General features: G+C 43.5%; 1 long non-coding RNA gene and 2 pseudogenes across 1 annotated transcript; 1 reads left to right on the top strand and 2 right to left on the bottom strand.

Annotated features, from left to right (window-relative positions):
• Nucleotides 1-561: 561 nt before the first annotated feature.
• On the top strand, nt 562-22,708 carry LOC120318242 (annotated as a pseudogene).
• LOC120318245 lies at nt 6,257-14,962 on the bottom strand. The gene is made up of 3 exons (XR_005559443.1): nt 14,808-14,962; nt 14,030-14,063; nt 6,257-7,348 (listed from the first exon to the last, which is right to left on the bottom strand). It is a non-coding gene; the product is annotated as an uncharacterized LOC120318245 (long non-coding RNA).
• On the bottom strand, nt 10,027-13,484 carry LOC120318224 (annotated as a pseudogene).
• Nucleotides 22,709-24,021: the final 1,313 nt, after the last annotated feature.

Genomic DNA, 24,021 nt, shown 5'->3' with positions numbered 1-24,021 from the left:
TGGATGCTCCATCATTGGAGGCTTTTAGTAGAGATTGGATATTCCATTGTCTGGAATGGTATTACGAAGAGAAGGATGAGGGGGGACATGATAGTAATGTTCCAATATCTCAGGGGCTGCCACAAAGAACATGGAGTCAAGCTATTCTCCAAGGCGCCTGAAGGCAGGACAAGAAGCAGAGAATGGAAACTAGTCAAGGAGAGAAGCAACCTAGAACTAAGGAGAAACTTCCTGACAGTTAGAACAACTAACCAATGGAACAACCTGCCTCCAGAAGTGGTGAATGCTCCAACACTGGAAGTTTTTAAGAAGAGACTGGACAGCCATTTTTCAGAAATGGTGTAGGGTTCCTGCCTGAGGAGGGGGTTGGACTCGATGACCTCCAAGGTCCCTTCCAACATTATTATTATTATTATTATTATTATTATTATTATTATTATTATTGTTGTTGTTGTTGTTATTATTATTATTATTATTATTATTATTATTATTATTATTATTATTTTATTATTATTATTATTATTATTATTATATTATTATTATATTTGACCTGTGTGCCAAAGTGTCGTAGAGCAGAACAAGAAGTAACAGATGGAGACTACAATTAGGAGAAAGTTCCTGTCAGTGAGAACAATCAATGAAACAGTTTCCCTCCAGACGTTATGGGTGTTTCACCACTGGAGGTTTTTAAGAAGAGATTGGACAGCCATTTGTCAAGAATAATAAAGCTTTCCTACCTAATCAGGGGATTGGACTAGAAGACGTCCAAGGTCTCTTTCAACTCTCATTATTCTTTTATGGACCTGCTGTTTTCTTGGCACCAATATCAGACTGAAACTGCCACTATTTTTTCATGGATTTTTATTTTTTTACTTCTATTTATAGCTAACAAGCACGGTATTTCCTATTGGTTCCCCATACTTGTATTAATGAGGTTCAACTGTGCTTAAGCCAGCACTTCTGAAAGAATAGCTATGGAAGACCTTTCAGGATGTTCAGTTGTATAAGCTGTCCTCATTTGCCACTTCTTCACTTGGCCTATGATTATGAAAACGCAGGAAAAGAGAGTTGCATCAATTCGGATGTTGCAAATTGTTGCGTGTTTATGGTGGCTGCAGTATCCCACATTCATGATCCCCATCTGTGACCTTCCCAGCTAGCTTCTTATAAGCAAAATCCATGGGTATACCGGCAGGAAATTGCAAGCCACAGTCATGTGAAATTGCCTTTAACAATCCATGGTGATTTTCTTAACAAGTCCAGAGGAACAGATGTAAGTTGACACTATCATGTAAACATCACGCTTAATGATTGGGCCACTTAATGACAAAGATGCAGTTCCAATTGCAGTCTTTAAGTGAGGAGTACTTCAACTGGGATGTCAGCAGAGGGATTGTGGAAAGTAGTTTTTGCCCTTATTTGTAGCCGAGGACTCCCATGTGCAAATCTTGCAGAGGTTTTAGGTATCATTTCATCAGTTAAAGCCCCCACACCTGTAGAAACTAGCTCAGAAGATTTGACATTAATCTTTTTTTCTTTTTCAGGCTGAAAACATTCAGGCTGAAAACATTTTCTACATAGATATAGGTATGTGTATTTATATTACTATTTCCATGTATCTTCAATTGTATAATCTATACCTCAGACTTCCAGATATGTTTTATGATAACCCATAGCAGCACTTACAGTTTATGATTGTTGCAAGTCAAGGGAATGTCATGATTTAAGGGATATTTTAATCTCTGGAATGTCCGATAAATCATAATTAATGTAAGAAGTTAGTATTGTGGCATGTTTGCTTTTTAAATGTATATTTTTTTCCTTTTTTTCACATCTGCAAGCATTGTACAAACAATTAAAGTTACACTTTTCTTTGAATCTTACAGATAAAGAGGATGGCAATAAGAGCACTCTGGAGAAGTGAGAATAATTTTTGAAAAGGAAAGCAAATCAAGCCAGAAATCAAAATATTTTCCATTTCCTTCAGAAAATTACACAATTCTCCCATCCCAGCAGGCGAAAGGCAAGAGAAAATCAAGAAGAGATTTCAAGCTGGAAATAGTAGAGTATGCAGAAGAGAAGCATAGGTTACATGACAAGGTGAAGGGGATCATTTTTCTGTTCAGAAAAAGAGGGAAATATCTGGAAATCAGTGTGAAAGAAAAGGTCAATTGGACACTCAAATAGGGCAGGCAGTAATGCAGAACTCCCAATGGGATGAAAAAAACAGTAGGTGAAATCAAAGCCCCACTAAACAAGGGACCACACACATTTTTGACTTCTTCCAGCATATCAGTGGTGAAAAAGGTCCACAGATGTCAATATTGTGGTATAAAGCACAGTTTGCAAAAGCATAGGTGATTAAATACAAGAGGATCCAAACTGGAAAAAAGGCATACAAATGCTACTAATGTAACAAAATCTTTGGTTAGAATATCTCCCTTGTGGTTCATAAAAGGACCCACACAAGACAGATGCCCTATAAGTGCTCCCAATATAGTAAATGCTTTACCAAGCAAAGTAATTCACACAGGAGAGAAATCATAGGAGTGTCCAGTTTGTGAGAAAAGTTTCGCTGTAAATTACTACCTGTTGAAACACAAGATGTCTCACACCGGAGAGAAACCATTTGAATGTCCTGAATGTGGGAAAGGTTTTAGTTGCAGTTCCACCCTAGTGAGACACCAGAGGACTCACACAGGAGAGAAACCCTTTGAATGTCCTGAATGTGGGAAATCTTTCACTCAGAATTACAACCTGATGACACATCAGAGGTCTCACACAGGAGAGAAACCATTTGAATGTCACGAGTGTGGGAAAGGTTTCAGTTGCACTTCGAGCCTGGTGAGACATCAGAGGATTCACACAGGAGACAAACCCTTTGAATGTCATGATTGTGGGAAATCTTTCAGACACAATTCCAGCCTGGTGATACATCAGAGGACTCACACAGGAGAGAAACCCTTTGAATGTCCTGAATGTGGGAAATATTACAGCTGCAGTTCCAGCCTAGTGATACATCAGAGGACTCACACAGGAGAGAAACCCTTTGAATGTCCTGAATGTGGGAAATCTTTCACAAATAATTCCAGCCTGGTGATACATCAGAGGACTCACACAGGAGAGAAACCATATGAGTGTCCAGTATGTGGGAAACATTTCACTTGCAGTTTCAACCTGGTGATACATCAGAGGACTCACACAGGAGAGAAACCCTTTGAATGTCCGAATTGTGGGAAATCTTTCATAAAAAATTCCAGCCTGGTGATGCATCAGAGGACTCACACAGGAGAGAAACCATATGAGTGTCCAATTTGTGGGAAAAGTTTCAGTAAACATGTCAACATGGTGAACCACCAGAGGACTCACACAGGAGAGAAACCATATGAGTGTCCAGTTTGTGGGAAAATATTCAGTCAGAAATCCCACATGGTGATACACCACAGGAGTCACACAGGAGACAAACCATTTGAATGTGCTGAATGTGGGAAAGGTTTCAGTTGCCATTCTAGGCTTGTGATACACCAAAGGACTCACACTGGAGAAAAGCCCTTTGAATGTCCTGAATGTGGGAAATCTTTCACAAATAATTCCAGCCTGGTGATACATCAGAGGACTCACACAGGAGAGAAACCCTTTGAATGTCCTGAATGTGGGAAATCTTTCATACAAAATTCCAGCCTGGTGATACATCAGAGGACTCATACAGGAGAGAAACCATATGAGTGTCCAGTATGTGGGAAACATTTCACTTGCAGTTTCAACCTGGTGATACATCAGACGACTCACACAGGAGAGAAACCCTTTGAATGTCCTGAATGTGGGAAAGGTTTCAGTTCCAATTCTAAGCTTGTGATACACCAAAGGACTCACACTGGAGAAAAGCCCTTTGAATGTCCTGAATGTGGGAAATCTTTCACAAATAATTCCAGCCTGGTGATACATCAGAGGACTCACACAGGAGAGAAACCCTTTGAATGTCCTGATTGTGGGAAATCTTTCATACAAAATTCCAGTCTGGTGATGCATCAGAGGACTCACACAGGAGAGAAACCCTTTGAATGTCCTGATTGTGGGAAATCTTTCATAAAAAATTCCAGCCTGGTGATGCATCAGAGGACTCACACAGGAGAGAAACCATATGAGTGTCCAGTTTGTGGGAAAATATTCAGTCAGAAATCCCACATGGTGATACACCAGAGGACTCACACAGGAGAGAAACCCTTTGAATGTCCTGAATGTAGAAAAAGTTTCAAGACGAATTCCCAACTGGTGATACACCACAGGATTCACACAGGAGACAAACCATTTGAATGTGCTGAATGTGGGAAAGGTTTCAGTTGCCATTCTAGGCTTGTGATACACCAAAGGACTCACACTGGAGAAAAGCCCTTTGAATGTCCTGAATGTCGGAAATCTTTCACAAATAATTCCAGCCTGGTGATACATCAGAGGACTCACACAGGAGAGAAACCCTTTGAATGTCCTGATTGTGGGAAATCTTTCAAACACAATTCCAGCCTGGTGAGACATCAGAGGACGCATAAAGGAGAGAAACCATAAAAGTGTCCAGATTTTGGAAATATTTTCAGTATTAGGTCTAACCTTATACATCATATATCACACGGGAGAAACATTTGTAATGTCAATCTGTGAGCAATTCTTCAAGTCTAAATCATCTCTTATTGCAAACAAGGAAGTGCACATGAAGCAAACAATGATGAGTTTAGAGAAATCTTGAATTTCATTTCTTATTTTCTGTTGAGAGTATAGGTGAGAAATTGACTACTTCAATTCTGGCGTGATTCTTTTTAGTCAACAGATCTCAGGATTAGACCTGAAGGTGGAGTGAAAAAATATGAAAATTGTTAACTTGATAAAGGCTAATGACTTGTTTCTGATTATCAGCAGAGGTTTCTGGATGTTTCCTGCCTGGGAATAATCTAACTCAGAGGTTCTCAACCTGTGGGTCGCGACCCTTTTGGGGGTCGAACGACGCTTTCACAAGGGCCGCCTAAGATCATTGGAAAACACCTATTTCCGTTGGTCTTAGGAACTGAGACACCGCTGCTCTATCTGGCCGCCACCACCCTCCTCCACCACCACCGGCTCCTCCGCCTCCAGGGCGCCCTTATCTTCCAACAGCGCCCTTCTGCTCCTACCACCGCAGCTCCATTGTGCGCACCCCCGATGCTGCCCCGGGCCGGCTCAGCAGCATGGGTGGCTGGACTGAGCCGGGTCTGGGCCGCTGCTGGTGTTGCCACTGGGGTGCTCTGCCGCTACTGCCACCGCTGCTGGCTGAGCTGAGCTAAGCGCCGAGCCGGACCCCACACCTCCTGGTTGCCTAGCCACACTCCGCTCCCGGCCTCCCTCTGCGCCATGCCAGAGCCTCCCCCGCACCTCCCACTTCTCTCACCGTCGGAGGCTGCCTTGGCCCTCTGGCACCCGGCGCGGCCCTGGGGATGGCGGGCAGGAGTGGCTCACCGGGCTCTGGGCCTTGGAAGCAGCCAGGCGGTGGGCAAGAGGGCGAGGCAGTGGCGATGCCCGCATGTGCATTGGAGGGGAGAAGCGGCACCTTCTGAGCGGAAGCTGGTGCTCTGGCCACACCTCTCGCATGCGACGAGTCGGGTAAGGGGTGTGCCGGTGAAGGACTGCGCGGCATGTAAAGAGGCTCTTGCAACCCAGCCGCTACAATGGTGCTTAGGAGGTTGGAGGGGCGGGCAGGTCCCGGGGGGGTGGCTGGGAGCAAGGGGTGCCGGGATGAGGATGGGGGGGGTTCCAAGTTGGCAGGCGTTGAGGGCAGCCGGCGGCTCCACGACGCGCGGATCCACTTGCCTCTGTGCTGTGCCTGGAGTCATCACACTTTGCTTAACTACCCCTACTCCTGCTGTTCCTGATTCAGCTGTTAAATGAATGTGTAAGGCGTTAAACACTGGCTACCTCACTGTTGGGGAAAACTGGTGGTAGTCCTTGATTTACAAGTGTAATTTAACTTGAAATTACAGTCGTAAATCATGAGGGTCATGAATGGGTCATCACACAATGTGATCAATTTTATAACCTATTTTGTGGCACCACAGAAGGAAGTGCACATGAGGCAAACATTGATGAGTTTAGAGAAGGCTTGAATTTCATTTCTGATTCCCCATTGGGAGTGTAGGTGAGAAATTGGCTACTTGAATTCTGACCTGATTCTTTTTAGTCAACACATCTTAGGATTAGACCTGTAGGTGCAGAGAAAAAAAATGGAAATTGTTAGCTTAATAAAGGCTAATGACCTGTTTCTAATTATCAGCAGATGTTTCTGGATGTTTCCTTTTACAGAACTTGTGGAACTCCTCAAATAGCGTTTTGTGTGCTTTTTGTATATTGATTATGGAAATCCAACATATGGAGTTTCAGCCTTGCTTGTTGTGCTCCAGATTTTGATCCCCATATTTTCCCAGCCAGCACGCCAGTAGTCTTCAAGTTAAAACTATAATGGGGCCTGCCAGTTACAGTTGCACGTTGCAAAAGCCATGAAGTGAGAGTGGTTTAGTTAATTACCTCCACCGTCCGTGATGCAGCCATTAAACAGATGTGTAAGTCGCTACGTGGAATACTAGCACCCCAACTGTTGGGAGAAGGTCTTGAAGGCCTAATGCAGGCTCAGACCTGCCCCCACAGGTATCCCTAGGCCTCCCCCACCCCTGAGACACCCTGTGCTCTGCTTCCCAACCCTTGGTTCCCCTGGGGCTCTTCCTCCCTTATAGGGACCAACCAAACTTTTCTCCCATCCCATGGTCCCCACAGATTTTTCCCCCATGGTCCCCCTGACCTCTCCCCCACAGTATTTGGGGGGCTGCCACAAGGAAGGTGGGATAAAATTCTCCAAAGCATCAGAGGGCAGGATAAGAAACAACGGTTGGAAACTGATCAGAGAGAGAAGAACCTGGAATTAAGGAGAAACTTCCTAAAAATGCAGACAATTAACCAGAGTGTTATGTGCTCCTGCCTACTTTCCTTCATGACCAGAAGCAAACTCACCTGACCAATAACCAGCCAAGGCACAGTGAAGGCCTTTTATTTCATTTATTGCAATAAGCGAGGAGAGAAGCTATCAAAGCTTGGTTCTCTCCAAAGTTCCAACCAAAAATATTCCTTCTTTATACAACCCTGTCCTGGATGCCACATCCCTCCTCATTTCCCATTGTAGTTTCTTTGGTAGTCTTGTTTGTCTTCAGAAATCATGGGTGCTCCATCACTGGAGGTTTTTAAGAAGAGATTAGACCAGGGATCAGCAACTCGTGGTTCCTGAGCCGCATGCGGCTCTTTCATCCCTTCGCTGTGGCTCCCAGTCCTCCGCCACCTAAAAAAAAAAAAGTTCAATCAATCAGTTACAACCTCTCATAGAAAAAAAAAGATCTTGCATAATTGGAATTGATTGATTGGACCTTTTTTAAATCCCACAAATAAAGTTGATGGGCAGGTTAACAAGCTTCTTTTGTTTGTAAGACTGCCCACAACAGCAGAGGAAATGATGGAGGACCACGTTGGAGCTGGAAAAATGCTGGTAGGGCCCAGTCAGGGGCGCAAGGGGGTTTTCTGCCAAGCATCATGTACGGAGCTGGGGAAACGGGCCAAGGGGGAGCTGCCAATTCTGCTGCCATGAGGCTTGTCAGATTCCCCTGAGTGCACCCCCCCCCGCAGCCAGCCAACCACCATCACCTAACCTACCCCTCACCTGGCCAGCCAGCTGTCACAAAGCCTCACCGCTCTTTTCCTACTCGTTCTCCTCCCCATTCTGTTCCATCCGAGTTGAAGAAAGCGGAGGCGCAGCAGCAGGAGTCCTCTCAATAAGGCAGGCGCACACGAGCGAGCAGCACACCCAGTTCTTATTATTTGAAAGCAATCCCTCTGCTGTGCCTCCGCTTTCTTCAACTTGAATGGAGCCGAGGAGCCGCTGGGGGCCTCTTGAGTGGGAAAGACAAGCTGTGCTGCTGGGCAGTGCCTGGGCTATGCGCTGCCGCTGCCTCCCAAACGCCATCTTTGCTGCTGGGGAAAGCTGCAGTGGCAGAGCGCTTCGCACAGGGGAGGTAAGAAGAAAATGCAGTGGCAGCAGGGCGCTCTGCATGGGGGAGGTAGGAGAGAAAAGTAGCAGCAGGGCATGCTCCCCATGGGGGAGTTAGGGAAAAGCGGCAGCAGGACACTGCACAGGAGAGATAGGAAAGAAAAACAGCGGGACACGCTCCATGTGGACGAGGTAGGGAAAAGCGGTGGCAGCATGGCGCTCTGCGTGTGGGAGATAGAGCAAAGTGGCGGCAGCAGGGTGCTCTGCACAGGGAGATAGAGTAAAGTGGCAGCAGGGCACGCTCCACATGGGGGAGGTAGAGAAAAGCGACGGCAGTAGGGCACTCCGCATGGGGGAATAGGAGGGAAAAGCGACGGCAGGGCACGCTTCGTACGGGGAGGTAAGAGCTGTCCAGTCTCCTCTTAAAAACTTCCACCGATGGAGCGCTCACAACTTTTAGAACAGACATGTTAAACACAAAAGCCCAGGGGCTGGATGCGGCCCACAAAGTGATTTCATGTGGCCCGCGAAGCCATCCTGGAAACAGTGAAGGAACGGCCCCCTCTGCCTTGGCCCTGGCCGGCCGGGAAACAATGTACAATTTTGTGGTGGTCATCTATGCTGAAATGCATTCAGTCTTAGCTCCAGCTGAGCCCTGAAGAAGCACCAATCAGCTGGAAAGCAGCACTGATCCTGGCACTTCTGCTGAGCCCAGAAGCGCCGATCAGCTGGAATGTCGCAGTATCTCCAGGGTCTTGTGATTTACATTCAGATGCTTAGCAACTGATTCATATTTATGACGGTCACAGGGTCACAGTGTCCCAGATGACCAAAATCTGCTGCAACCACCCAGCAGACAAAGGGAATAAAAACCAAACACCCCCCACCCCACCCCTGCTGCCAATACTCAACAGAAATGCTCACAACCATGAAAACCCTGGACAGGAGGAAGAGCGCCATTGTAACTTTGAACAGTCACTAAGCGAACTGTTGTAAATCGAGGACTATCTGTACTTCATCACTTTTTCCCTTTTTTTTGGTCATCAAGTTTTTGACACCTTGCTAGGTGACTGGTGGTACTTGGATACTGCCATATCCTAAAAGTGGTACAATGGGTGAAAAGGTTGAAAAGCCCTGTTCTAGTCCAATCCCCTGCTCAAGCAATCAGAATATACCATTTTAGGCAGGTGGCTCTCTTCTTTTTTTAAAACCCTCCAGTGATGGAAGCATCTGCAATTTCTGAAGGGAAGCTGTTCCACTGGTTCATTGTCCTCACATTAGAAAGTTTCTCCTTAATTCCAAGTTCCTTCTCTTCTTGATTATTTTCCTTTCTGCCAATATAATTAGACGTTCCCCAAGGATAAAATGAAATTAATCACAGGAGACATCGGACGCCACAATGAAGCTCTACATCACAATGCCCGCCTTATTGAGGGAAATGCATGCAACCTCCTTTCCTAACTGCAATCAACAGTTGCAGTCATTTTCAGAGATTTCAAATGGAGAGGGATCCTGACAGTCAAGGGGAGAAGGCCCCAAGGGAGTTTCTCCTTCTTGTTTGATTGGCAGCAACACATTTAATTGTTTAGTGCTGAAGGAGATTTCAAGCAGCTGCTATGTATTTTCATCTCTGTACCTGTTGGCACCTCTATTTGATTACCAATTGACTCTGCAGTGAAACTCCCTACTGTGTGTAGCTTGTAGTGTCACAAAGACAAGCTTTGGGAGAAGCACCCGACCCTCAGGATTTCTGTTAGCAGTTTGCTCAGAAACTGTACTGTCCCTTTTGAGGGTAGCACTTCACAAAGAAATTAAAAAGACCCATTAAAGAAGCAATCTTGAATAGAATAGAGCTGGAAGGGACCTGGAAAGTTTTCTAGTCCAGCCCTCTGCTCAAGCAGGAGAACCTATACCATTTCAGATAAGTCACTTTCTAGTGTCTTCTTAAAGGCCTCCAGTGATGGAGCACCCATGATTTCTGAAGGTAAGCTGTTCCTCTTGATAGAAGTGAATGAAAGGTCTTCAAAATTTAATATTGAAAGAAAATTTTAAAATATAATCTGCTGTACAATGGAAACGTACTGAAATAGACAAACAAGCTTAGCAAAAAAACTACAAAGGGGAACGAGGAGAGATGTAGCGGCCAGGACAGGGTTGTATAAACAAGGAATATTTTGGGTTGGAAAATTGGAGAGAACCATAGCTAAGTCTTGCAGTATTTTGTTTGTATATAGTTGTTTACATTTCCCTTCTTTTATTTCTCCCATCTCTAAATCAGTTTCCTGTTTAGTCTTCTGATTTCTGGATTATGTCCATACTTTGTATTCGTTATCTGGGAATTTCTAGTTGTAGATTTAATTTGAGATTTGCTCATTTATATTGTCTAAATTGATTTTAGTCTCATCATTTCTTTTTATGTGCTCTTTGCATTCAACAATTGTTTGGTGAATTAGTTGTAGCATAGAATATATTTCTTTCTGAAAGCTGTTTATTTTTTCTCGAGGCATCATTCCTAGAGATCCTCTAGTATCACCAGTATCCGTAAGAGTAGATCAAAGTTTCCTCTACTTTTCTGGTCTTTATATGTACCCTTTATAATCCAATAAATTCCAAACTGTAGGTTCAATCCTGAAGGCAATATTTTATAGTAATCCTTTGTCTTAAGTATCCAAAAATTGTCAATCAGGCAAGGTCATAATCCACAACGTTTGAAGTATTCAAAATGTTCAACCTCTCTGAAATCAGCTCAAAAGTCTCTCCCAGACAGACATAGTCCAAGGTCAAATTTTTCTTTCTCTCCCACTAGCTCTTGAAGTTAAAAGTCCACGCTTAGTAGGCATTTATAATCCAAGAAGGTCAGTGTGATAAGTAGGCCAAAATATCTTCCTTTATTGTCAGCTGTTCTCCTGAACTAGGAATCAACAAGCAGCCAGGAAGCAAATTATACTGCTATAGACAAATCCACCACTAGATGTCATTCAGTCCACTTTCCATTCTTAAAACAAAGGATTCATTTTGTATATTTCACCTCAATGTTTTTTTTCCCAAAGAGAAAATCTTAACAGTTATCTCAGTTCTCAAATTTATCAAAAGTGTAGCTTTATCTTACTTCCACTTCACTATTTTATTTTTCTGTCCCCCGTAAGATTTAAACACTGCTTCCGTTTGCATTCAGAGGCTTTTAGCTTTTTGGGAGCCTTTCCCAGGAAATCCTATTGTAAAAGGTAAAGAAAGGATCAATATTCTCACCCAGTTCCAAACATGCTGTTTATGATACATTAATTATTGCCTTTTTCTTCTTCGGTTGTCAGCAGTTAATGGCTGGCCACAGGAACGTAGCCAGTCTTTCCCCTGCTGGTTTGGAGGGCTTTCCATGGATTGAACGGAAAGACCGCCATCTCGCCGTGATCAACAACCACCCCTCCTCTTCATCGCACCTTCGGGGCTATTTTAGGCCCTTTTTAGGGCCCCCAGAAGGGCGAACTCTGACTGAAATTTTTCCCACAATCAGGACATTCAAAGGGTTTCTCTTATGTGTGAGTCCTCTGGTACTTCACCAGGTGTGAATTTGTAATGAAACCTTTCTGTCAATCAGAATATTACTAATATTTCTCTCCTGTGTGAATCCTCCGATGTATCACCAAATGAGAATTTGCAATGAAACCTTCCTCATAAAGTGGACGCTCATATGGTTTCTCTCCTGTGTGAGTCCTCTGGTGGTTTACCAGGTCAGAGTTCTTCCTGAAAGTTTTCCCACATTCAGGACATTCAAAGGGTTTCTTGCCTGTGTGAGTTCTCTGGTGTTTCACCAGGTTGGAATTTGCAATGAAACTTTTCCCACAAAGTGGACACTTAAACGGTTTCTCTCCTGTGTGAGTCCTCTGGTGTATCACCCGTTGGGAATTCTGAGTGAACCTTTTCCCACATTCAGGACATTCAAAGGGTTTTTCTCCTGTGTGAGTCCTTTGGTGTATCACCAGGTTAGAATGGGAATTGAAACTTTTCCCACAAAGTGCACACTCATACGGTTTCTCTCCTGTGTGAGTCCTCTGGTGTATCACCAGACAGAAATTCTGAGTAAACCTTATCCCACATTCAGGACATTCATAGGGTTTCTTTCCTGTGTGAGTCCTCTGGTGCATCCCAAATATGAATTACGACTGAAACTTTTCCCACATTCAGGACATTCAAAGGGTTTCTCTCCTGTGTGACTCCTCTGGTGGATCACCAGATCGGAATTACGACTGAAACATTTCCCACATTCAGGACATTCAAAGGGTTTTTCTCCTGTGTGAGTCCTTTGGTGTATCACCAAGTTAGAATGGGAAGTAAAACTTTCCCCACAAACTGGACACTCATATAGTTTCTCTCCGGTGTGGGTTCTCTGGTGCTTTACTAGGTTGGAATTTGCAACAAAACCTTTCCCACAAAGTGGACACTCATACGGTTTCTCTCCTGTGTGAGTCCTCTGGTGTTTAATCAGGCTGGAATTGAGACTGAAATATTTCCCACATTCAGGACATTCAAAGGGTTTCTCTCCTGTGTGACTCCTCTGGTGGATCACCAAATCAGAATTATGACTGAAACTTTTCCCACATTCAGGACATTCAAAGGGTTTCTCTCCTGTGTGACTCCTCTGGTGGATCACCAGATCGGAATTACGACTGAAACTTTTCCCACATTCAGGACATTCAAAGGGTTTCTCTCCTGTGTGAGTCCTCTGGTGCATCACTAGAGAGGAATTACGACTGAAACTTTTCCCACAATCAGCACATTCAAAGGGTTTTTCTCCCATGTGAGTCCTCTGGTGGTTTACTAGGTCGTAATTTGCAAAGAAACGTTTCCCACAACCTGGACACTCATACGGTTTCTGTCCTGCATGAATCCTCTGGTGTCTCACCAGGTGGGAATTTACAATGAAACTTTTCCCACAAATTGGACACCCACACGGTTTTTCTCCTGTGTGATTCCTCTGGTGCATCACCAAATAGGAATTACGACTGAAACGTTTTCCACATTCAGAACATTCAAAGGGTTTCTCTCCTGTGTGTGTCCTCTCATGTCTCACCAGGAGGGTATTTGCAACAAAATCTTTCCCACAAAATGGACACTTAAACGGTTTCTCTCCTGTGTGAGTCCTCTGGTGTATCACCAGTTGGGAATTCTTAGTAAACCGTTTCCCACATTCAGGACATTCAAAGGGTTTCTCTCCTGTGTGAGTCCTCTGGTGCATCAACAGAGAAGAATTACGACTGTAAGATTTTCCACGATCTGAACATTCAAAGGGTTTATCTCCGGTGTGAGTCATCTGGTGTTTCACCAGGTAGTAATTTACAGTGAAAATTTCTCACAAACTGGAGACTCCCATGGTTTCTCTCCTGTATGAATTACTTTGCTTGGTAAAGCATTTACCACATTGGGAGCACTTATAGGGCATCTGTCCTCTGTGGGTCCTTTTATGAACCACAAGGGAGATATTCTGAACAAAGATTCTGTTACATTAGTAGCATTTTTATGCCTTTTTTCCAGTTTGGATCCTCTTGTATTTAATCACCTATGCTTTTGCAATCTGTGCTTTAAACCACAATAGTGACATCTGTGGACGTTTTCCACCACTGATATGCTGGAAGAAGTCAAAAATGTGTGTGGTCCCTTATTTGATTTCACCTACTATTTTCTTCCTCCCATTGGGAGTTCTGCATTACTCTCTGCCCTATTTCAGTATCCAATTGACCTTTTCTTCCCCACTGACTTCCAGATATTTTCCTCTTTTTCTGAATGGAAAAATGATCCCCTCCACCTTGTCATGTAACCTATCCTTCTGTTCTGCATACTCTACTATTTCCAGCTTGAATTCTCTTCTTGATTTTCTCTTGCCTTTCGCCTGCTGGGATGGGACAACTGTGTAATTTTTTGAAGGAAATGGAAAATATTTTGATTCTGGCTGGATTTGGTTTCCTTTTCAAAAATTATTCTTACTTCTCCAGAGTGCTCTTATTGCCATCTTCTTTGTCTACAAGAGTCAAAGAAAAGTGTAAGTTTAATTGTTTATACAATGATTGTAGATGTGAAAAAAAGAAAAAAAATATACATTACATTTAAAAAGCAAACATAACACAAGGCTAACCTATTACTTTAATTATGATTCATTGGACATTCCAGAGATCCCAGTTCAAATATCTGTTCAATCATGAAATTCCCTTGACTTGCATCAACCATAAACTGTAAGCGCTGTTATGGGTTATCATAAAATATATCTGGAAGTCTGGGGTATAGATTGTACAATTACAAATACATGGAAAGAGTAATATAAATACACATACCAATAATTGTATCTATGTGGAAAATTCTGCAAAATTCATGAAAAAAACTAAAATTAATATTGAAAGACTCCACAGACAGGGCTGTTCACTTACATGGGCAGAGAGAAACAGGGACTCAGCAGTCACCAGAGAGGGAATCTGGGCACGTAAGAGAGGCAGATTGAGGAGCTGCATCCCAAAGGAAACCCACCTGGACGCCTCTCTGGTCTCCGTCCTCCTCGCCTCCAGCCACGCTCCCTCTGAGCCCAGAGCTCCCCCGTCCTCTTCCCCTTCCTCTGAGGGATTTTGCTTAGGAGAAGCTGGCTGGGAAAGTCACAAACGGGGATCGCGAGGGTGGGATGCTGCGACCGTCACGGATGTACAGCGCTGGGCAGCGTCCGAACCGATCAGCTCGACCTGCTCCAGGCTTCTCCTCCGACCCGCCCTCGACTCACCTTCCAGCTGCTGCTTCGACCCTGGGAAGAGCACAAAAGCCTCCCCCCCCACGCCTCCTTCTTCCCCTGAGCGATCCGGAAAAGGAAGTTACTCTGATCTTCTCCTCGCCTCCCATCCTTTCTAGCAATGCAGTACTTGATGGTTGCAGCTCCTCTTCCCTCCACCACAGATGCCGCTTTCTAGTCGCAGACGCTGCCTATCTGACCGTCATCTCGCGATAGGAGGCAGGAAGTCACGCTTGTCCCATCTCGGCCTTTGGCGTCTAGAGAGGTTTTCGCTGATTTATCTGCTCTCCGGTCGTTTCCGCCTCCCAGCGACCGTCCTTTGCAACTGAGCCAAGTGAGATGACGGTCAGATAGGCAGCATCTGCGACTAGAAAGCGGCATCTGTGTTGGAGGTAACAGGAGTTGCAACCATCGAGTACTGTATTGCTAGAAAGGATGGGAGCAGCATCCCACCCGCTTGTGCCTTTCTCAACCAGCTTCTCCTAAGCAAAATCCCTGGAGAGGCTGGCAAGAAGGCTGCTAGGAGGAGGCCAGGGGCGTCTGGAAGGCGGGCGAGGGAGACCCAAGAGGCGTCCAGGTGGGCTTGGCTGATGGGCAGCCCTGCCAGGTGGGCTTCCTTTGGGATGGAGTTCCTGAATCTGCCTCTCTTACGTGCCCAGATTCCCTCTTTGGTGACTGCTGCATCCCTGTTTCTCTTTGCCCGTGTCAGTGAACAGCCCTGTCTGTGGAGGTTTTCAGTTTAAATATTTAGTTCTTTTAAGGTCTGAATAATCTACCCTGAAAAAGAAGCTTTCAAGGGACAGTCCCGGGAGCTATATTAACTGCCTGCAGGGCATTTTGGGGAACAGAGACTGGTCTGCAGAAGAGCCAGAGAGGCTTCAGTTGTTGGACTAAAATGCCGCATGGAGAGCTTATGTTTAGATCAGACATGTCAAACACAAGGCCCGCAGTGCCTTGGAGCATGAGAGCGTTCAGGGGCTGCAGAAGCAGCTCATTTGCTTTAACCCGCCCCTCCCCTCCCAGCTTAACCCTGTCAGGCCTGGTCAGGAGAGGAAGAGGAGGAGGAAGCCAAGGTGTTACAAAAAAGACCTTCTCCCATTCTTCCACCCCTTCTCTTTTTTTTTAACATCCTCCCACTCCATTCAGGTGCAGCTGAGGAAAAGGACGAGGAGAAAACAGGAAGAGAGAGAGTGTGTAAGAGAGACAGAGACAGAGAGAGAGCCAGAAGGGGAAGAGGAAGCTGAAGTTTTACAAAAAAGGAGAGCTTCCACCTTTCTCCTCCCTCCTCTTTTTTATTAACCTGTCTGTGTGTCTGTGGTGTGTGTGTGTGTGTGTGTGTGTGAGAGAGAGAGAGAGAGAGAGAGAGAGAGAGAGAGAGAGAGCCAGCAGGGAGTTGCAGAGTAAGCAAACTTACAAAAAGAGGATCTCTCTCTCTCTCTCTGACTCTCATACACATACATTTGTTTCTTCTGCCCAATTTATTAAATCAACATCTAATTTGAAATTAAAAGTTTCTGAGGAATCCATGAAAACTCTCAAAGACAGCTATTGTAAAGCGTCACTAGCACTGCTTAAAACAATATTAAAAGTATGTATTTTAAGAAAGAAAGAAAAATAGTAGTAGTACTTTACTTAGTGCTGTTTGACCATAAAATGTGTTGTTGTTTTACATATGCCTGGCTGAACAGTGTGTTTGGAGTTGGGTGAGGGTTGCACTATTTATATAAACCAAACCAGGGGGACCATCTGGTCTAAATGGATGGTAAACATAGATGATTAGGGGGCTGGAGGCTAAAACATATGACAAATGTTTGTGGGAATTGGGCATGTCTAGCTTAGTGAAAAGGACTAGGGGTGGTGACATGATAGCAGTGTTCCAATATTTGATGGGCTGCCACAGAGAAGGTCAACCTATTTTCCAAAGTATCAGAAGGCAAATAATAGATCAAAACTAATCAAGAAGAAAACCAGCCTAGAACTAAGGACTTGTGAAAGCAACTAACCAGTGAAAAGGCTTGCCTTCAGAAGTTGTGGATGCTCCATCATTGGAGGCTTTTAGTAGAGATTGGATATTCCATTGTCTGGAATGGTATTACGAAGAGAAGGATGAGGGGGGACATGATAGCAATGTTCCAATATCTCAGGGGATGCCACAAAGAAGATGGAGTCAAGCTATTCTCCAAGGCACCTGAAGGCAGGACAAGAAGCAGAGAATGGAAACTAGTCAAGGAGAGAAGCAACCTAGAACTAAGGAGAAACTTCCTGACAGTTAGAACAACTAACCAATGGAACAACCTGCCTCCAGAAGTGGTGAATGCTCCAACACTGGAAGTTTTTAAGAAGAGACTGGACAGCCATTTTTCAGAAATGGTGTAGGGTTCCTGCCTGAGCAGGGGGTTGGACTCGATGACCTCCAAGGTCCCTTCCAACATTATTATTATTATTATTATTATTATTATTATTATTATATTATTATTATTATTATTATTATTATATTATATTATAATATTATTATTATATTTGACCTGTGTGCCAAAGTGTCGTAGAGCAGAACAAGAAGTAACAGATCGAGACTAGAATTAGGAGAAAGTTCCTGTCAGTGAGAACAATTAATGAAACAGCTTCCCCCCAGATGTTGTGGGTGTTTCATCACTGGAGGTTTTTAAGAAGAGATTGGACAGCCATTTGTCCAGAATGATATAGGTTTCCTACCTAAGCAGGGGATTGGACTAGAAGTCCTCCAAGGTCCCTTTCAACTCTCATTATTCTTTTATGGACCTGCTGTTTTCTTGGCACCAATATCAGACTGAAACTGCCACTATTTTTTCGTGGATTTTTATTTTTTTACTTCTATTTATAGCTAACAAGCACGGTATTTCCTATTGGTTCCCCATACTTGTATTAATGAGGTTCAACTGTGCTTAAGCCAGCACTTCTGAAAGAATAGCTATGGAAGACCTTTCAGGATGTTCAGTTGTATAAGTTGTCCTCATTTACCACTTCTTCTCTGGGCCTATGATTATGAAAATGCAGGAAAAGGGAATTGCACCAATTTGGATGTTGCAAATTGTTGCATGTTTATGGTGGCTGCAGTATCCCACATTCATGATCCCCATCTGTGACCTTCCCAGCTAACTTCTTATAAGCAAAATCCATGGGTATACCGGCAGGAAATTGCAAGCCACAGTCATGTGAAATTGCCTTTAACAATCCATGGTGATTTTCTTAACAAGTCCAGAGGAACAGATGTAAGTTGACACTATCATGTTAACATCACGCTTAATGATTGGGCCACTTAATGACAAAGATGCCAGTTCCAATTGCCGTCTTTAAGTGAGGAGTACTTCAACTGGGATGTCAGCAGAGGGACTGTGGAGAGTAATTTTTGCCCTTATTTGTAGCCGAGGACTCCCATGTGCAAATCTTGCAGAGGCTTTAGGTATCATTTCATCAATTAAAGCCCCCACACCTCTAAAAATTAGCTCAGAAGATTTGACAGTAATCTTTTTTTCTCTTTCAGGATGAAAACATTTAGGCTGAAAACATTTTCTACATAGATATAGGTATGTGTATTTATATTACTATTTCCATATATCTTCAATTGTATAATCTATACCCCAGACTTCCAGATATGTTTTATGATAACCCATAGCAGCACTTACAGTTTATGGTTGTTGCAAGTCAAGGGAATGTCATGATTTAAGGGATATTTTAATCTCTGGAATGTCCGATAAATCATAATTAATGTAAGAAGTTAGTATTGTGGCATGTTTGCTTTTTAAATGTATATTTTTTTCCTTTTTTTCACATCTGCAAGCATTGTACAAACAATTAAAGTTACACTTTTCTTTGAATCTTACAGACAAAGAGGATGGCAATAAGAGCACTCTGGAGAAGTGAGAATAATTTTTGAAAAGGAAAGCAAATCAAGCCAGAAATCAAAATACTTTCCATTTCCTTCAGAAAATTACACAATTCTCCCATCCCAGCAGACGAAAGGCAAGAGAAAATCAAGAAGAGATTTCAAGCTGGAAAAATTAGAGTATGCGGAACAGAAGAACACGGTACATGACAAGATGAAGGGGATCATTTTTCTGTTCAGAAAAAGAGGGAAATATCTGAAAGTCAGTGGGGAAGAAAAGGTCAATTGGATACTCAAATAGGGCAGACAATAATGCAGAACGCCCAATGGGATGAAAAAAACAGTAGGTGAAATGAAAGCCCCACTAAACAAGGGATCACACACATTTTTGACTTCTTCCAGCATATCAGTGGTGAAAAGGGTCCACAGATGTCAATATTGTGGTATAAAGCACAGTTTGCAAAAGCATATGTGATTACGTACAAGAGGACCCAAACTGGAAAAAAGGCATACAAATGCTACTAATGTAACAAAATCTTTGGTTAGAATATCTCCCTTGTGGTTCATAAAAGGACCCACACAGGACAGATGCCCTATAAGTGCTCCCAATGTAGTAAATGCTTTACCAAGCAAAGTAATTCACACAGGAGAGAAACCATAGGAGTGTCCAGTTTGTGAGAAAAGTTTCACTGTAAATTACTACCTGGTGAAACACCAGATGACTCACACCGGAGATAAACCCTTTGAATGTTCAGATTGTGGAAAATCTTTCAGTCGTAATTCCTCTGTGTTGATGCACCAGAGGACTCACACAGGAGAGAAACCCTTTGAATGTCCTGAATGTGGGAAACGGTTCACTAAGAATTCCCAACTGGTGATACACCAGAGGACTCACACAGGAGAGAAACCGTTTAAGTGTCCATTTTGTGGGAAAGGTTTTGTTGCAAATGCCCTCCTGGTGAGACATCAGAGGACTCACACAGGAGAGAAACCCTTTGAATGTCCTGAATGTGGGAAAAAATTCAGTTGTAATTCCTATTTGGTGATGCACCAGAGGACTCATACAGGAGAAAAACCGTATGAGTGTCCAATTTGTGGGAAAGGTTTCATTGTAAATTCCCACCTGGTGAGACACCAGAGGACTCATACAGGAGAGAAACCGTATGAGTGTCCGCAGTGTGGGAAAAGTTTCATTGCAAATTCTGACCTGGTGAGACACCAGAGGATTCACGCAGGAGAGAAACTATATGAGTGTCCAGGTTGTGGGAAACGTTTCTTTGCAAATTATGACCTAGTACGCCACCAGAGGACTCACATGGGAGAAAAACCTTTCGAATGTGCTGATTGCGGGAAAAGTTTTAGTCGTAATTCCTATTTGGTTATACACCAGAAGACTCACACAGGAGAGAAACCATTTAAGTGTCCATTTTGTGGGAAAGGTTTTGTTGCAAATGCCCTCCTGGTGAGACATCAGAGGACTCACACAGGAGAGAAACCCTTTGAATGTCCTGAATGTGGGAAAAGTTTCGTCCACAGTTCCAACCTGGTGAGACACCAGAGGACTCACACAGGAGAAAAGCCCTTTGAATGTCCTGAGTGTGGGAAACGTTTTGTTGCAAATGCCCTCTTGGTGAGACATCAGAGGACACACACAGGAGAGAAACCCTTTGAATGTCCTGAATGTGGAAAACGTTTCAGTCGTAATTCCTATTTGGTGATGCACCAGAGGAATCACACAGGAGAAAAACCGTATGAGTGTCCACTTTGTGGGAAAAGTTTCGTTGTAAATTCCCACCTGGTGAGACACCAGAGGACTCATACGGGAGAGAAACCGTATGAGTGTCCACAGTGTGGGAAAAGTTTCATTGCAAATTCTGACCTGGTGAGACACCAGAGGATTCACACAGGAGAGAAACCGTATGAGTGTCCAGGTTGTGGGAAACGTTTCTTTGCAAATTACGACCTAGTAAACCACCAGAGGACTCACATGGGAGAAAAACCCTTTGAATGTGCTGATTGTGGGAAAAGTTTCAGTCGTAATTCCTCTCTGGTGATGCACCAGAGGACTCACACAGGAGATAGACTATACGAGTGTCCAGTTTGTGGGAAAAGTTTTACTTCCCATTCTAACCTGGTGATACACCAAAGGACTCACACAGGAGAAAAACCCTTTGAATGTCCTGAATGTGGGAAATGTTTCAGTCGTAATTCCGATCTGGTAATGCACCAGAGGGCTCACACAGGAGAGAAACCCTTTGAATGTCCTGAATGTGGGAAAAGTTTCAGTCGTAATTCCGATCTGGTGATCCACCAGAGGAGTCACACAGGAGAGAAACCCTTTGAATGTCCTGAATGTGGGAAACATTTCAGTCTCAATTCCAGCCTGGTTAAACACCAGAGGACTCACACAGGAGAGAAACCGTATGAGTGTCCACTTTGTGGGAAAGGTTTTGTTGCAAATTCCAACCTAGTAAAGCACCAGAGAACCCATACCGGAGAGAAACTATATGAGTGTCCAGTTTGTGGGAAAAGTTTCAGTTCTCATTCTAACCTGGTGGTACACCAAAGGACTCACACAGGAGAAAAACACTTTGAATGTGCTGATTGTGGGAAAAGTTTCAGTCGTAATTCCTCTCTGGTGATGCACCAGAGGACTCACACAGGAGAGAAACCCTTTGAATGTCCTGAATGTGGGAAACGGTTCACTAAGAATTCCCAACTGGTGATACATCAGAGGACTCACACAGGAGAGAAACCCTTTGAATGTGCTGAATGTGGGAAAAGGTTCACTCAGAATTTCTGTCTGGTGATACACCAGAGGACTCACACAGGAGAGAAACCGTATGAGTGTCCCCTTTGTGGGAAAGGTTTCGTTGCAAGTTCCGACCTAGTAAACCACCAGAGGACTCACACAGGAGAAAAACCGTATGAGTGTGCACTTTGTGGGAAAGGTTTCACTGTAAATTCCCACCTCGTGAGACACCAGAGGATTCACACAGGAGAGAAACCGTATGAGTGTCCAGTTTGTGGGAAAGGTTTCAATTCCCATTCTCACCTGATAATACACCAAAGGACTCACACAGGAGAAAAACCCTTTGAATGTCCTGAATGTGGGAAAAGGTTCAGTCAGAATTCCCACCTGGTGAGACACAAGAGGATTCACACAGGAGAGAAACCCTTTGAATGTCCTGAATGTGAGAAAAGGTTCACTCAGAATTCCCAACTGGTGATACATCAGAGGACTCACACAGCAGAGTAAACGTTTAAGTGTCCTGGATATGGGAAAACTTTCATTGCAAATTCCAACCTTGTGAAACACAAGAAAACTCACATAGATGAGAAACCCTTTGAATGCCCTGAATATGGGAAAAGTTTCTGGTAGGACACTGACCTTGTAAACAACCAAAGTACTCACACAGGAGAGAAACCATGTGAGTGTCCACTTTGCGGGGAAGGTTTCATTGTAAATTCCCACCTGGTGATACATCAGAGGAGTCACAAGAAATCTTAGTAATATTCTTATTAACGGAAAGATTTCATATCAAATTCACACCTGGTGAAACACCAGAGAACTTAACATATGAGAGAAACCCTTTGAATGTCCTGATTGTGGGAAAAAATTCAGTCAGAGTTCGCCCTTCTGGGGGCCCTAAAAAGGGCCATAATTATCTTTAATGCCATAATACTATGGCATTAAAGATAAAATTGGAAATATTTAATTAAAAATTAAAATTAGGTAAAATTTAATAACAGGACATTGATTTTTTTATCGAGATTTATTAAGATATGTATAAACAAAAATGTATTTATAAATGCGATAATGGTTTATATTGAATTTTGATACAACTAGGAATTTATTAGCTTAAATATGAAATAGTAAATGTTAAGGGAAACAGGAGAAATTTTTGATGATGTAACCTGAGATATCTCACCTACTAAAGATTGTACTATTGAATTATTGTTTAACCCAATTATCACATTGCCTTCTAAATACTTATATGTAAAACTGGAAAACCAATAAAATATTTTTTTTAAAAAAAAAAAAACAATTCCAACCTGATGATACACCAGAGAACTCACAAAAGAGAAAAACCATTCAGGAATGTGGGGAAAGTTTCAGTCAAAATTCCCGCTTGGTGATACACCAGAGAACTTACACAGGAGAGAAACCGCATGGGTGTCCAGAATGTAGGAAACGTTTCAGTCAGAATTCCCACCTGGTGATACACCAGAGGACGCATACATGAGAGAAACCGTAAAAGTATCCAGATATTTCTGTTTGCAGGAGTTGTGAAATTCCTCGGCTACTGTACAGTTAGTTCTCGGGATACAACTTTAATGGGCCTACTAATTATGGATGGGAGCCTGCTTTGTGTCATGCCTCCGTGGGAGCCTGAATCTGGACCCTATGGAGGCCGAGGGAGAGGTGTCTGTGGCTTCAGAGGAATGTGGGGAAGAGCAGGCCGAGGCAGGCCAGGGTCTTTCAGGATTGGGACAGGAGGAACATGAGAGTTCAGGCCATGAGCAAGGCCACTCCTGATCCGAGAACACAGAGAGTGGAGAGGAGGGAACAATACAGGGAGGCTCAACTACTTAGGAGGAAAGTGCCCCGTCCCTCTCCGCATGGCACACCTGGAGGCTGAGACTTAAGGAGACGCTGTGGGGAGAGGTATTTGTCGGGAACAAACACTGATTCATTGGAGTTTTGTGTGCTGTTGCTAATCTTGAAAACTCTTTGATCTCTTGTTCTGTGTTGTGATTTCTGCTTAGAAACCCTGAAACTCTGACCATTGGACTGACTGACAACAGTGATTGGGTGTTCAAAGACCTCAGATTGTATTTTGACTTCTATTTTGAAACTGCTCAGGCAAGCTTGTATTTCCACAGACTTGTTAGATTTTGGACGCGTGTTTCATTCCTTGTTATCTATGTGACCTTGAGTAAATTACTTTTCTAATCAGACTATGTGAAACTACTTGCAGCCAGAGGCAGCTGAAGGTGTGTGCGTCTTCTTTTGTTCTGGGGCTTGTCAGAAACATGGGAGCATTTGGGGAAAATTTGGAGCAATTAAAGGACAGTTTGAATTGCCAGCTGTCCAAACTGCCTCTATGCTCACTTTGCTTAACTACCCTGCATCAGGAACAGCTACTCCTGCTGTTCCTGATGCAGCCGTTAAATGAATGTGTAAGTCATTAAACAACACTGGCTACCTCACTGTTGGGAAAAACTCTTGTTACTCCTCGATTTAGCTTGAAATTACAGTCGTAAATCAGGGTCACGAATGGGTCATCACACAATGTGATCAATTTTATAACCTATTTTGTGGCAGCACAGAAGGAAGTGCAC

Source organism: Crotalus tigris, unplaced genomic scaffold, assembly GCF_016545835.1.
Source record: "Crotalus tigris isolate CLP2741 ecotype Arizona unplaced genomic scaffold, ASM1654583v1 scf7180000020145.1122116, whole genome shotgun sequence".
In the NCBI taxonomy this organism is placed as follows: Eukaryota; Metazoa; Chordata; class Lepidosauria; order Squamata; family Viperidae; genus Crotalus; species Crotalus tigris.
The sequence above is the reverse complement of the archived record's forward strand: the minus strand, read 5'-3'. Positions and strand labels throughout refer to the sequence as shown.